Here is a 14,559-nt window from a genome sequence, read left to right as displayed (position 1 = left end):
CTTCGGTTGTGCTGCCTATTCTCATCAGAATGAAGGCAAATTGGAACCTAGATCAAGAAAATGTGTTTTCTTATGGTATCCTAAAGAAGTAAAGGGTTATAGGCTTTGGGATAGAAGTCAAAAATGAGTAAAAATAATTGTAAGTAGAAATGTCACATTTAATGAAGCTGAAATGCCTTGTTTACAATCAAACAATAACAAACAGCAAGACAGTGAGGGTGAGGATTCCCTAGAAGAGTCTAGGAATATTAGCACCAACATTTCCACCACCTCAAGTGAGGTGGAGATACAAAACCAGACTGAAGAAAATGAGAAAAATGAGATAGTAGAAGAACAGCCTCCTATAGAACAGCCTCCACTATCAAATTATCAACTAGCTCGAGATAGGGAGAGGAGATCTCATAGGATTCCTCAAAGGCTAGAATCTGATTTTGATTTAGCTTTTGCTAGTTACAAAGATCTAGCCGATAAGGAGCCAAAAACATATGAAGAAGCCATTAGAAGTGAGTATTCTAAAAACTGGAAAGAAGCAATGGGAGATGAGATGAGTTCTTTAAATAAAAATCATACATGGGAATTAGTACCTAGACCTAAAGATAAGTCAATTGTGGGCTGTAAGTGGATCTTTAAGGTTAAAGAAGGTACAAGTCAAAAAGACCCTATAAGATTTAAGGCTAGGTTAGTAGCCAAAGGTTTCACACAAAAGGAAGGGGTAGATTATAATGAGATTTTTTCACCAGTTGTTAAGTATACCACCATTCGTGTCATGCTTGCTTTTGTTGTATATTTTGACTGAGAACTTGAACAACTTGATGTTAAAACTGCTTTTTTGCATGGTGACTTAGATGAAAAAATCTATATGTTTCAATCCAAAGGTTTTGAAGATAAGAAAAAACCAGATTTTGTATGTTTCTTGAAAAAATCTTTATATAGTTTAAAGCAATCTCCTAGACAATGGTATAAACGTTTTGACTCATTTGTTAAATCAATTGGTTTTAAAAGGAGTGATTTTGATCATTGCCTATATTTTCAGCATAAAAATAAAAATGACTGTGTATTTCTTTTACTTTATGTTGATGACATGCTTCTTATTGGCCCTGATGTTAAAAAGATCAATAACATAAAATCTGCTTTAGGTGGAGAATTTGACATGAAAGACCTAGGTATGGCTAAAAGAATCCTAGGTATGGAAATTATAAGAGATAGGTCAAATTCCATGTTGTTCTTGCATCAAACTTCATATGTGTTAAAAATTCTAAAAAGATTTAGCATGCATGAAAGCAAATCAGTTTCTTTACCTTTAGGAGCCCATTTCATATTGTCAAAAGAAAAATCTCCAGTTAACAAAGAAGAAGAGGAGTACATGAGTAAAGTCCCTTATTCAAATGCAATAGGATCGGTTATGTACCTCATGGTGTGTACTAGACCAAACCTAGCCCATGCAGTTAGCACATTAAGTAGATTTATGACAAACCAAACTTTGAAAGCACGATAATGGAAGATCAAAAAGCTCGTGTATTTGCAAGTTGTGTTCAAACTTTTGTAAACTGGTAACCTTTTTCAGCATATTTTATCTCCTATTTATAGATTTTTTGTATTGAATGATGCTGACAGGTTAATAAACAAATAAAATATTTGTTTGTCTCACAATTGCCATTTTTTTGTCTCTACAATTATCAAACAAACCATTAACAATTCATAGAATATGTACAAGTTGTTTAAAGAATATTTAATGCATTAAAATATAAAGGTAAACTCATTAAATGCAGTGTAACAGTTACATTTTTCAAAATCTGACACGCATTACTTGAGTATTAACTAGCATTACTCAACCAAGTATAATCTTTACTTGACTATATGTATTATGTAATCAATTACTTTAGTATGAAGATATCATTACTCAATTATTTTTAAGCCATAGAAAAATGCATTACCTACTCGATTACAAAGTAATGTTTACTCGATTAATTATGATCATTCCTCAAATACAAAGATTATTACTCGATCAAATTTTAAATAGAGAGATTTGACTTATTTTCAGTTTATATTTACTTGATTATAAAGGATATCTACTAAAATACAAAAAAAAACATTATTCGAATACAAAAATACCTCACTCAAGAAAAAAGATACCCAAAAATATTAATTGAAGATCACATGATTAAAAAAAACTCACTCGAGTACAAATCGATTATTACTCGATTACAAAAACACCTTACTCAATTAAGTTAAAAATGACAGAAAATTAAATTACACATTTGACTACAGGGTTTAAATTAGTCGAGTACTTCTTATCATCTTTACTCGATTATTCTTATATTCATAATAGATTATTTTTAAAATACTGAACATTACTCGATAGATTTATACTTAAAGAATTTTCTAATAATACTCAATTTTTTTGCTCATTACTCATTAAAATTTTGCCAAACTTAAGAATTAACTAAATTATTTTAATCATCATCATCAAATCAAATTTATTAATATTTTTTCTCATTAAATCAAAACACAAATTTATGAAGAAACATCAATAATGGTATTGCTAATAACACTATTAGTAATGTTGTATCCATACATACATAGATACTGCAATGTGGTAACAATCATCAATGCATATTTTGCCAAGATAAAAAATAAAAAAATTAAAGATTGGCACATGAATAATATTGGATCTATACATTAGCTAATGAGGTGCATAGCCTATTTTTATTTAAAAAGTTGTGTAACAATCGTTTTTTAAAATTTCAAAATACTAAGAAGAATTGATTGAATATGTTATTTATGGCAATGATTTAAAAGAACAAATAATTATATAATTAGAAAACTAGAGAAAAGTAATTAATTATTTACATTCATAATATATTTTTTTTAATTCATTGGAACACAATTCATTTTTAATATAACTTATTAGATCAATAGAGATAATTTTTTTGTATTTATTATTTTTTCCATTAGAGTTATGTTACTTTCTCTTACTTACCAAAGAAGAAAAGAATTCTATTCCATTAACTTATTCTATTGTTTGTTCATTTATTTAAAGTTTTTCAAAAAAAAAATTGATCTATTAAACTAATCTTTCAAATTCCATTAAGTCATAAATCCTTTTAATAACAAAAATTGAGAACTGAAATAACAATTATTTACTTTATTTCAATATAATACAATTTAATAGTTTTAAATTTAATTTAATTTAGTTTAAAATAGTTCTTTGTAAATAATATAATAATGTGATGTGATTTAAATTTAAATATAATTTAATGTGATACAAATGCTCTATGTTGAGCTTTATATATATATATATATATATATGCACATATTAAATACATACTTATATAAATGATTGTGACCTCCTCTCCTTTCCTCCTCCACATATTATATATATATATATATATATATTGGTGGTAAACCGTGAACACATCATCATTGGACCAAACAATTTGCTTTCTTGGGTGCAAAAAATGAAATCCCTCACCTTAAGGGCCCACACACTGCCCCATGTACATGAAAAGGATTAATTATGGTACACAACAGCGCACCAAGTAGGAGACACAGTGCATGGTGCTCACAAAAAGCCACTCCCACAAAAGGGTAAAACTCTCACATTGCGACTGCAATGACTCAGACTTACATCCATGGGTGTAATCTATTACTTAAGAACCAACCATACTATGCCCGTGGGACCAGACAGCTTATTTTCTTCCCACGTGATTGTGCTTGTTCTCTTGATAGATATTATTTAGACAATAGTAGATTTTGAATAAATACTGCCTCTTAAACAAATGAGAAATGTTATCCTGCTATGTGGCATGGATCCCACTTATTAATGTATTAATAAAAAAAAAAACCCACAAAATCAGAAAATGTTTCCAATTTTTCAACATTGCAACGCATGTTTCTTCCTCCATAATCTCACCTTTTCTCTCTCCCTTCAGATAAAATTTCCTCTCCAACTTTCTTTACGCCAGTTTTCATTCCTTTAAACCCATTTTCTCCCTCCCTCTACTCCAAGGGTGGAGCTAAAAAATTTTACTTGGACGGCTTCAAAAAAAAATTTCTAACCATGAACTTTATCAATAAAAAAAATAAAAAAAAATAACCAATTTAAAAAAGACATTCATTTCTCTCGACTCAATTCTCATTATTGCAACTTAATAAATCATACAAACAGTCCAACAAAAAAAAAAAACATTTCTAGCACAACGGATCCAAGTTCATCGACAATGCTCAATGTTGATGAAATTTGCCAAACATGATGAATTCAAATTCATCGACATTTTCTTCTAGAATGTGTCCAAAATTACCAGCGAATCTCGAATCCAGTTCTGGAATAGGGTTTAAATTGGTTTCTGCGTGAAACCAATTTTGAACATTGTGAGGGTTTGCACAAGAGTTTGCAAACTCCTTTAATAATGCTAGATAAACTTATAGATTGTCAACCTAAAAATCATACATTAACAAATCAAGTCTAGAAATTCAAATAGATTAAGTATTTAGGATTTCATCATACTTCCTGTTGAGGGCGAAAATTTCGAATACACAACCATAAATGAGATCTTGAAACCAAACTTGAGCTTCATATGACAGTGTAATGGCAGCTGCATAATGATCACTTACCGGAAGCTGGGCTAAGAGCTTAGAGGCATTTCTGGTACCAAAAATCGTGTGGATAGTTACAAAAGAAGTAGGTCCTTGTTCATGGTTGAAAAAAGAGGCAAAAACACACCCTTGGATACATTTTCTTCTTAAGAATCTGCAGGCACCACATTGAGAACCAGATGCTGGAATTATGGTCGGATCTGCAACCGGGCAGCAAATGAGGTCAAGGGAGCAACATCGACAACAGTAGCGTCGGTGGCCATGGCAAAACTCAAAGTGGTTTTTGCTCTCTGTTTTTAGACAGAAAAAAGACTAGAAAAAAGAACTGAGCTCTAGATTTTCAACTGGCAAAAAAACTCTCTGGTGAACAATAGGCTCGCTAATTTTCGTCTAAACTTGAGCAGATGGACGAAGTTCGGTTATATACAACTGAACCCAATCCGACATGGAGACAAACACTCTACGAAACCAGCCACAAAATTTGCAAAAAATCAGCGAGACATGCTGGAGGGAAACAAGCAGAGGAAAATCGGGATGTTGGGGCGGTTGGGATTAGGCTGGGTTATGGGGGGGGGGGGGGGGGGGGTTGGATTACCCCCTCTCCCCCCTCCCCCCCAAAACAGCCCATCTCCCCCCACCCTTCTTCTTTTCTTTCCCAGAATCCAGATTTTATTAAAATCCCTCCACGTGTCCAGCATGTGTTTCTCTCCAATAGCTTTCCGATTTCTACGGCTGCTTTTCAAAATTCCAGCGGTGGTGTCGTGCGTCCAAATGTTATCACGATCCCAACGGCCTTTCCAATTTTCCTCCGCGTGTTTCTCTCCAAGCATGTCTCGCGAACTTTCTGCAAATTTTGCGGTTAGTTTCGCTGAGTGTCTGTCTCCATGTTGGATCGAGTCCAGTTGTATATAATTGAACTCTATCCATCTGCTAGAGGTTAGATGAAAATCAAAAAGCCCATTGTTCACCAAAGAGCTCTTTTGCCAGCTGAAAACCGAAAACCCAGTTCTTTTTCCTAGTCTTTCTTCTGTCCAAAAATAGAGAGCAAAAATTACTTTGAATTCTGTCATAGCCACCGACGCTACTTCTGCCAATGTTGCTCCTTCAACCTCATTTGCTGCCCCGGTTGCAGCTCCGACCATAATTCCAGCATCTGGTTCTCAATGTGGTGCCTACAAGTTCTTAAGGAGCAAAATCTATCCAATGGTGTGTCTTTGCCCCTTACATCAGCCATAAACAAGGACATATTTCTTTTGCAGCTATCCACACGATTTTTGGTGTCAGAAATGTCTCTAAGCTCCTGGCTCAGCTTCCGGTAAGTAATCGTCATGCAACTGTCGTTACACTCTCATATGAATCTAAAGGTAGGCTTCAAGATCCCATTTATGGTTGTGTAATCGAAATTTTTGACCTCCAACAGCAAGTATGATGAAACCCTAAATTCTTAATCTCTCTGAGTTTCTAGACTTAATTTGTTAATGTATGATTTTTAGGTTAACAATCTACAAGTTTATCTAACATTATTGAATGAGTTTGCAAACTTTTGTGCAAACCCTTAAGATGTTCAAAATTGGTTTCACCCAAAAACCAATTCAAACCCTATTCCAGAACTGAATTCGAGCTTTGCTGGTAATTTTGGACACATCCTAGAAGAAAATCTCGATGAATTTAGATTCATCGTGTTTGGCAAACATCAATACTAAACATTGTCAATGAAGTTGGATCCGTTGTACCAGAAATGTCTTCTTCTTTTTTTTTGTTAGATTATTTGTATGATTTATTAAACTGTAACAATGAGAATTGAGTTGAGAGAAATGAAAGTCTTTTCCAAATTGCTAAAAAACAAATTTATCTTTTGTTTTTTTTTCTATTGATAAAGTTCATGGTTGAGAAAAAATATTTGAAGTCTCCCCAAGTAAAATTTTCTAGCTCCACCCTTGGAGTAGAGAAAGGGAGAAGATTGATTTAAAGGAATGAAAAATGGCGTGAAGGAAATTGGAAAGGAGATTTCATCAAAGATGAGAGAGAGAGAAAGTAGGTATGAAGGAAGAAATATGTGGTGAAATGTTATTTGGCATGACTGATGATCATCATCAGTCTATGTGGCATAGATTCCACTTATTAATTTATTAATAAAAAAAAAACAAACCCACAAAATCAAAGAATGTTTTCAGCTTTCTCCAACTTTCTCATGCCTGTTTCTTCCTTCATACGCACATTTCCTCTCTCCTCTGATGAAATTTCCTCTCCAACTTCCTTCACGGCAGTTTTCATTCCTTTAAACCCATCTTCTCCCTCTCTCTACTCCAGGGGCAGAGCTAGAAAACTTTACTAGAGGGGGCTTCAAAAAAAATTTCCCAACCAACAACTTTATCAATAGAAAAAAATAAAAAGATAAAAAAAAAAACAACAATAATTTGAAAAATAGCTTCATTTCTCTCAACTCAATTCTCATTGTTGCAGCTTAATAAATCATACAAACAGTCCAACAACAAAAAAAAAAGACATTTATGCCACAACGAATCCAAGTTTATCGACAATGCTTAGTGTTGATGTTTGCTGAACACGACAAATCCAAGTTTTTCGACATTTTCTTCTAAGATGTGTCCAAAATTACTGGTGAAACTCGAATCTAGTTCTAGAATAGGATTTAAATTGATTTCTGGATAAAACCAATTTTGAACATCTCGAGGGTTTGCCTAAAAGTTTGCAAACTCCTTCAATAATGCTAGATAAACTTGCAGATTGTCAACCTAAAAATCATACATTAACAAATTAAGTCTAGAAACTCAAAGAGATTAAGGATTTAGGATTTCATCATACTTGCTGTTGGAGCGAAAAAAATTCGAATACACAACCATAAATGGGATCTTAAAGCCTAGCTTAAACTTCATATGAGAGTATAACGGCAACTGCATAACGATCACTTACTAGAAACCGGGCCAAGAGCTTAAATGCATTTCTGGCATAAAAAATTGTGTGGATCGCTGCAAAAGAAGAAAGTCTTTGTTCATGGCTGAAGTAAGGGGCAAAGATACACTCTTGCATACATTTTCTTCTCAAGAACCTGCAAGCACCACATTGAGAACCAAATGCTAGAATTATGGTCGAAGCTGCAACGGGGCAGCAAATGAGGTTGAGGGAGCAACATCGACAGAAGTAATGTCGATGGCCATGGCAGAACTCGAAGTGGTTTTTGCTCTATGTTTTTGGACAGGATAAAGACTAGAAAAAAGAACTGAGCTCTCAATTTTCAGCTGGTAAAAGAGCTCTCTGGTTTTCGTCTAACTTTGAGCAGATCGACAGAGTTCAATTATATACAACTGAACCTGACCCGACATGGAGACAGACACTCCACGAAACCAGCCACAAAATTTGCAGAAAGTCCGCGAGACATACTGGAGAGAAACATGCGGAGAAAAATCAGAAAGGTTGTTGGGATCGCGATAGCATCTGGACGCACAACACCACCCCTGGAATTCTGAAAAACAGCCGTAGAAATTGGAAAGTTGTTGGAGAGAAACAAACGCTGGACACGTTGAGGGATTTTAATAGAATATGGATTCTGAGAAAGAAAAGAAGAAAATGAGGAGGGGCTGGGCTATTGGGGGGACCCAATCTCAACCCCCTACAACCTAACCCAATCCCAATCCCCCCAACAGCCCGATTTTCCTCCGCGTATTTCTCTCCAGCATGTCTCACGGACTTTCTGCAAATTTTGTGGCTGGTTTCGCAAAATGTCTGTCTCCATGTCGGGTCGGGTCCGGTTGTATATAACCGAACTCCATCCATCTGCTTAAGATTAAACGAAAATCAAAAAGTCCATTGTTCACTAGAGAGCTTTTCTGTCAGCTGAAAATCGAGAGCCCAATTCTTTTTTCTAGTCTTTCTTCTGTCCAAAAACAAAGAGTAAAAACCACATCAAGTTCTGCCATGGCCACTGATGCTACTGTTGTCAATGTTGCTCCCTCAACCTCCTTTACTACCATGGCCTCAATGTGGTGCCTGTAGGTTCTTGAGAAAAAAATGTATCCAAGGGTGTGTCTTTGCCCCTTACTTCAGTCATGAACAAAGACCTATTTCTTTTGCAGCTATCCACACGATTTTTGGTGCTAGAAATGCTTCTAAACTCCTGGTCCAGCTTCCAATAAGTGATCGTTATACGTCTATCATTATCCTTTCATATGAAGCCCAAGCTAGGCTTTAAGATCCCATTTATGGTTGTAATCCAAAAATTTTGCCCTCCAACAACAAGTATGATGAAACTTTAAATCCTTAATCTCTTTGACTTTCTAGATTTAATTTGTTAATGTATGATTTTTAGGTTGATAATCTACAAGTTTATCTAGCATTATTGAAGGAATTTGTAAACTCTTATGCAAACTCTTAAGATGTTCAAAATTGGTTTCACCCAGACCAATTCAAACCCTATTCCAGAACTAGATTCGAGTTTTGCTGGTAATTTTGGACACATTTTAAAAGAAAATGTCAATAAATTTGGATTTGTCATGTTCGGCAAATATCATCAACACTAAGCATTGTCGATGAGCTTAGATCTGTTGTGCCAAAAATGTCTTCTTCTTTTTTGGACTATTTGTATGATTTTTGAAGCTCCAATAATGAGAATGGGGTTGAGAAAAATGAAGGCCTTTTCCAAATTGTTAATTTTGTTTTTATCTTTTTATTTTTTTTTTTCTATTGATAAAGTTCATGGTTGGAAAAAAAAATTTGAAGGTCCCATGTAAAATTTTTTCGCTCCACCCATGGAGCAAAGGGAGGGAGAAGATGAGTTTAAAGGAATGACAATTGGCGTAAAGAAAGTTGGAGAGAAAATTTCATCAAAGAGGAAAGAAATTTCATTAGAGAAGGGAGAGAGAAAAGGTGGGTATAAAGGAAGAAATAGGCGTGGAAAAGTTAACGAAAGCTAGAAACATTCTCTGATTTAGTGGGTTTGTTTTTTTTTTTTTTTAATAAATTAATAAGTGAGATCCATGCCACATTGACTAATGATAATCATCAGTCATGCCAGATAGCATTTCTCTAAACAAACTACTACGCTACACGGGAGAGGGAGAGTGAGACACAAATAATAATATTATATTCAACCACCCATTCCTTTCCAACGTAAACTAAACACCCATTGTCCCCATATATACATATCCCTACCTATCACCCATTGTTTGGAATCAAAGAGAACTAACTAACTAACTAGATGCATTTCTTCTTCTCGTTGAATTAGGAACAATTATTTGTAAGAGCAGAACAGGAGGGCAGCAGTTATTTATAGTAAAGTATTATTTACAATTATTAAAATAGTAGAGAAATAATGTATCGATCCCCTCCCACTTACGAGCGCCACCGATAAATAATCGACCGGATTATTCACCCGACGAACCACAATTGAAGGGTTGGACTATGTTTCAACAAAAAACGCTCTAGATAAGAACTAGGCTTCGTCCTTTCCTTCGTTTCACTCAAGAATCGGTCCCACCTCAAACAAGAAAAACTCAGCGGACCAAGACTAGAAACCTAGGTGAGTTTCACCTCTTTTCAGCTCGCCCTATAGCAAGCCAAAGGTGACTCAAGCACAAAGCTAGCAAAACAAACATTTCGCTGAGTATTGGGGATTTATGAAAACATACCTCGCTAGTCTTTAATCAGTCCGAACTTGGCTTCAACAACTCAAGCCACATATAAATCACGCAGACTCACAATCATCTATCCCACTGATGATTACAACAATTAGATACATCTACACTCAATAACACATACATTTACTCACAGGGGTATACATACACAACGCTCCCTGGCTACATACAAGCAATAATAAAATACCTAACTCGGGCAACACAGCTAGTTGCCACAAGGGCCTCTCGGCGCCATCCCTGCTTGCATCCGAACTTGCATCATCTACACGAGGTAAAACCTCATGAGTCATAAAGACTCAGTAAGGGTGCAATGCATGTAAATATGGATATAATCATGTTTATGTATGTCAAACACATGCAAATGAGGCTAGGCCCACTCATCCTCACAACCCATTAAGGTTTGAGGCATCAACCTATCAGCCCCCACCACACTAGTCCTCCATATGGCCATAGGTCCACTAGGTCTTGCATCACACAAGATATAACCACTACATCTCAATGTAACATAAAAATATTATTAAACATATTTACCAACTTGCAACGCCACCTCCACTTGGAGCCGTCCCTTACCTGGCTCGAAGCCTCATCTCTGCCTCGATGAGAACGCCTGCCGGAGCTCCGAGCTCTTCTAGGGTCATCGCCTCCCCGGTCGAACCTAGATGCAAATACACACAAAACCCCACAATATCAAACATTAACCAACGCCTTCGCTTTTGCTTACACTGCAAAATCACCCATCAACACTATCTCCAAACAACACCACCCACGGCATACATCAGCCGTCAACAATTTTCAAACAACCCCAACCCAGGGTTTAATCCAACAATTAATTACTCTACACAATTTATTATCTCAAATAAGCAAAATTAACTCGAACAAAAATTTTAATTAATTACCTTAGCCAATTTGGGGAACGAATTCAAAAATGCCCAATCCGGCGATGCCTCATGGGATATCACCTTATGCTCAAAACCCCATTTTTGAGCTTCTGGCATGCTCCTTGTGTCCCAAAATACTTTCCAAACTTTCCTCCCATTTTTCTCCATTTTATTTCTTTTTTTTTTTTTCTTTTTTTTTTTCTTTCTTCCCTTGCTTTCTTCTTCCCGCGCGCGAGGGGCTCCTGTTCATTGTCTTCCTCACGCGGCTTCTTCATCCTCACGATGCCGACCGCCCAAGCCTCCGCCAGCCGCGGCCGCCGGTCATCCTAGCACCACCGCATGCAGAGCCACCAGCCAACGTCGCCTCCAGCGGGAGCCACCACGAACCTTCGCTGCAAGCAGCAGCGCCCTGCGCGCTGCCATGGCCCCCGCCGCTTCAGCTTTCAGCCATTGCGAGCCACCAGCTCGTTTCGGTCACCAACGCTAGCCTAAGACAGCCTCATCGTGACCCCTCCAGCCGCCTCTGCCACTGCTGGTTCGTCGTTGCTGGTTTGCTCGCGTCGGCCATGGCCTGCCATCGCTGCAACAGCCCAAGCTCTCATGCCTCACTCTCTTTCACGCGAAGACTCGACCAAGCTTCTCTCGACTCCCTCTCTGTCGTCAATGCTCTCCCTCTCGAGCTCTATTTTCTCTCCCTCGCGAAGGCTCTCAGCCACTGCAACAGCAGCGTGAAGCTGCTACCGCCATAGCCGAGTTCGGCCACCAAGCTCTTCCTCTCTCTCCCGTGAGCTCTCTCTCACGCGGTGCTTCCGTTAGGCTCCCTCGGCCCAACTCTCTCTCAATCTCATCTTTGATCTCACTCTCCTCTACTCTCGCTCTCAACCAAATGCCTCCATCAGAGAAAATAATTGATTCAAATTAAAGAGAAATGAGGTACTGTAGCAAGCTTGCTCCCCAAGCTCACGCGCCCTCATATACAAATATACACCATTACACATTTGATCCTCTCTGTATTTGAAATAACAGAGGCAAAGCTTCAAGGAAGCTTCCTCTCACGGCACACACATATATACATATCTAAATTTATTAATTTACACATTAATCCCCATTAATCATATTAATTCCATTTAGAAATTTAATTACACTTGAGGATTCTTATAAGTAGCACTTGGACCCTCCAATGCTTTAATTAATTACTTTTAAGCCACTCAAAATCTTGATTTATTCGAAATTAATAACCGACCGTTACTCGGGAATACCTACCTCGTCCCTGCGCCTACACGGGACCTTTATTTGACCCGAAAGCACTTAAGGGTTGCCTTACTCAAAAAATCGAACCACCCCTAGAGTCCCATCAACTTCGAGGAGATCCCCTGCAACCATTCGGTATTAGCACCCACTCGGGCTTATATAGAATTTATTCCACAAATTATTCCCGGTCGGACCGTCACCAGCGTCACTATTCTCATCTCGAGACGCTCACCAATCTCATGCCCTCTTTCTTGGACATCCAAGTCCCGAGGCACTCCCGGGCACCAATTCGACAATTTTATTAATTAATTTCTCGAAACCGACTCTTGGGTTTTTCGGACCACACGAGGTCCTTTCAAAATAATTCAAAAATTATTTATTTTTAATACCACGTAATACCGGGTATTACAAATAGTTATATAACTTATCTGTAAAACTAAATCGCTGGATAACTTTTTATACATAAAGCTACCGAACCAAATTATGAAGAATCCATAAATTATTATTAAGCCTTATTCATTCTCTCTACTCTCTTCTTTGCTTGCTTCTCTCTCCATTTCAACCCCCCCCCCCCCACCCCACCCCTCTCAAAAAAAAAAAAAAATTCTATCGACGTTGGGAATCAGTCGACCGTCATTTGTTTGCCTGCTCTGAGAAAATAAACACGATTTCAAGGAGAAAGAAAGAAAGAAAAAGTACGCAAAGAAATTTTTTTTTATATGGTTCGGCCTGAACGGTGTCTAGTCCACAACTGTCAGTTTGATTATTTCGGCAAACTCATAGTATATTATTGCTCTCCCCGATACAATGATTTTTGACCTCTATTTATAATATGAGGTGTTTACAATTTGAATAAAATCTAAAATTAAAGAATAATATCATGAAGATAATATTTCCTTATCAGTTTCAGTTTCACCTAATCAGGAACAAATTCCGCATTTGCAGGAATCCGATTTGTCTTAGATTAGAAATGTTGACTTCTTCTCTAACCGTTTTCAATAAATTCACTATCTCTTCGTGATGCGAGCTGAGTAACTTGACGATGTGTCTCGCAGCTTAAGACATTCTGCGATCTGAACTCAATCGAAGTGACCTGTGACCTCGCCCTGATGTCTTCAACTTGGGACTTATTGGGGCTTCGAAATATTGGGCTAATCCACTTGATTGTTTCCAACCCATAGAGTGTAGTCTAAAAAATACCCGTAACAGTTTCCATCCACTCTCTCAATTCTCTTTTTGTTTCTGTTTCCTATTCTTCATTCTCAATTCTATTCTATTCCCTTCTAAAAACAAAATCCTACATTTAAAACTAAGGGTCTTCTCACACCCATTGTGCTTTCTTTTCTTTTGTTAGCCTCTGATTTATATAAGTTGGACTTTGATCTGCACCATGTGTTTTGTCTTAGAATTTCAATTCTACTCATATATACATACCATCAAATAATAGCTACCTACCTACTACCAAAGGTGACTGACATTGTTGTCCGTGACTCATTTTTCATGAATCTTATACTGGTGTTCTTAATAAATTTTAAAAAAAATAATAATAATAACACCTAGTTATGCAGCCAAACTTATATTTTTTTCTTTTGTACCTTCACTCTTTTTTTTTTCATGTGATCACTCAAACTTTTCACATTCCTAAACCTGCATTTTCAAATCAATTTGATTCATATACTTTAATCTTTTTTTCAATGTAACAACTTGAATTTTTTTTTTATTTCGATTATACTCCTAAACTGTGAAGCACGAAAATTGCTTGGAGATGCCGTTTCGGTGTTTCCGAACCGTTTTCCGTTTCAGAAACACAAAAAATGGCCCAAAACGTTTTTCGGGCCATTTGTGTAATTTTTGCAAAATTTTAGGCCGTTTAAATAATTTTTGCAAAATTTCAAGTTGTTTTGTAATTTAAAAGACTTGACCAGAAACGCGTTTCTGGCGAGTGCTACCCTGCCCAAAGGCATGAATCCCTAAAAAATTCGATCCTCCTTCCTTTTTCCCTCATCTTCTAGCTATTTCTTCTCATTCGATCACCCTCGCCACCGTCTGCTTCCAATGCTTCAATCATCTTCATCGCTCTATCATCTGTTTCCAATGCTTCGATCACCCTCGTCGCTTTGCCGTTTGCTTCTAGTGCTTCAATCGCTCTCGCCGTCAGTCCTTATCAGCCCTCTATCGTCTACTCC

The sequence above is a fragment of the Diospyros lotus genome, chromosome 9 (genome assembly GCF_014633365.1).
Source record: "Diospyros lotus cultivar Yz01 chromosome 9, ASM1463336v1, whole genome shotgun sequence".
In the NCBI taxonomy this organism is placed as follows: domain Eukaryota; kingdom Viridiplantae; phylum Streptophyta; class Magnoliopsida; order Ericales; family Ebenaceae; genus Diospyros; species Diospyros lotus.
This window is presented reverse-complemented; position numbering follows the sequence as displayed.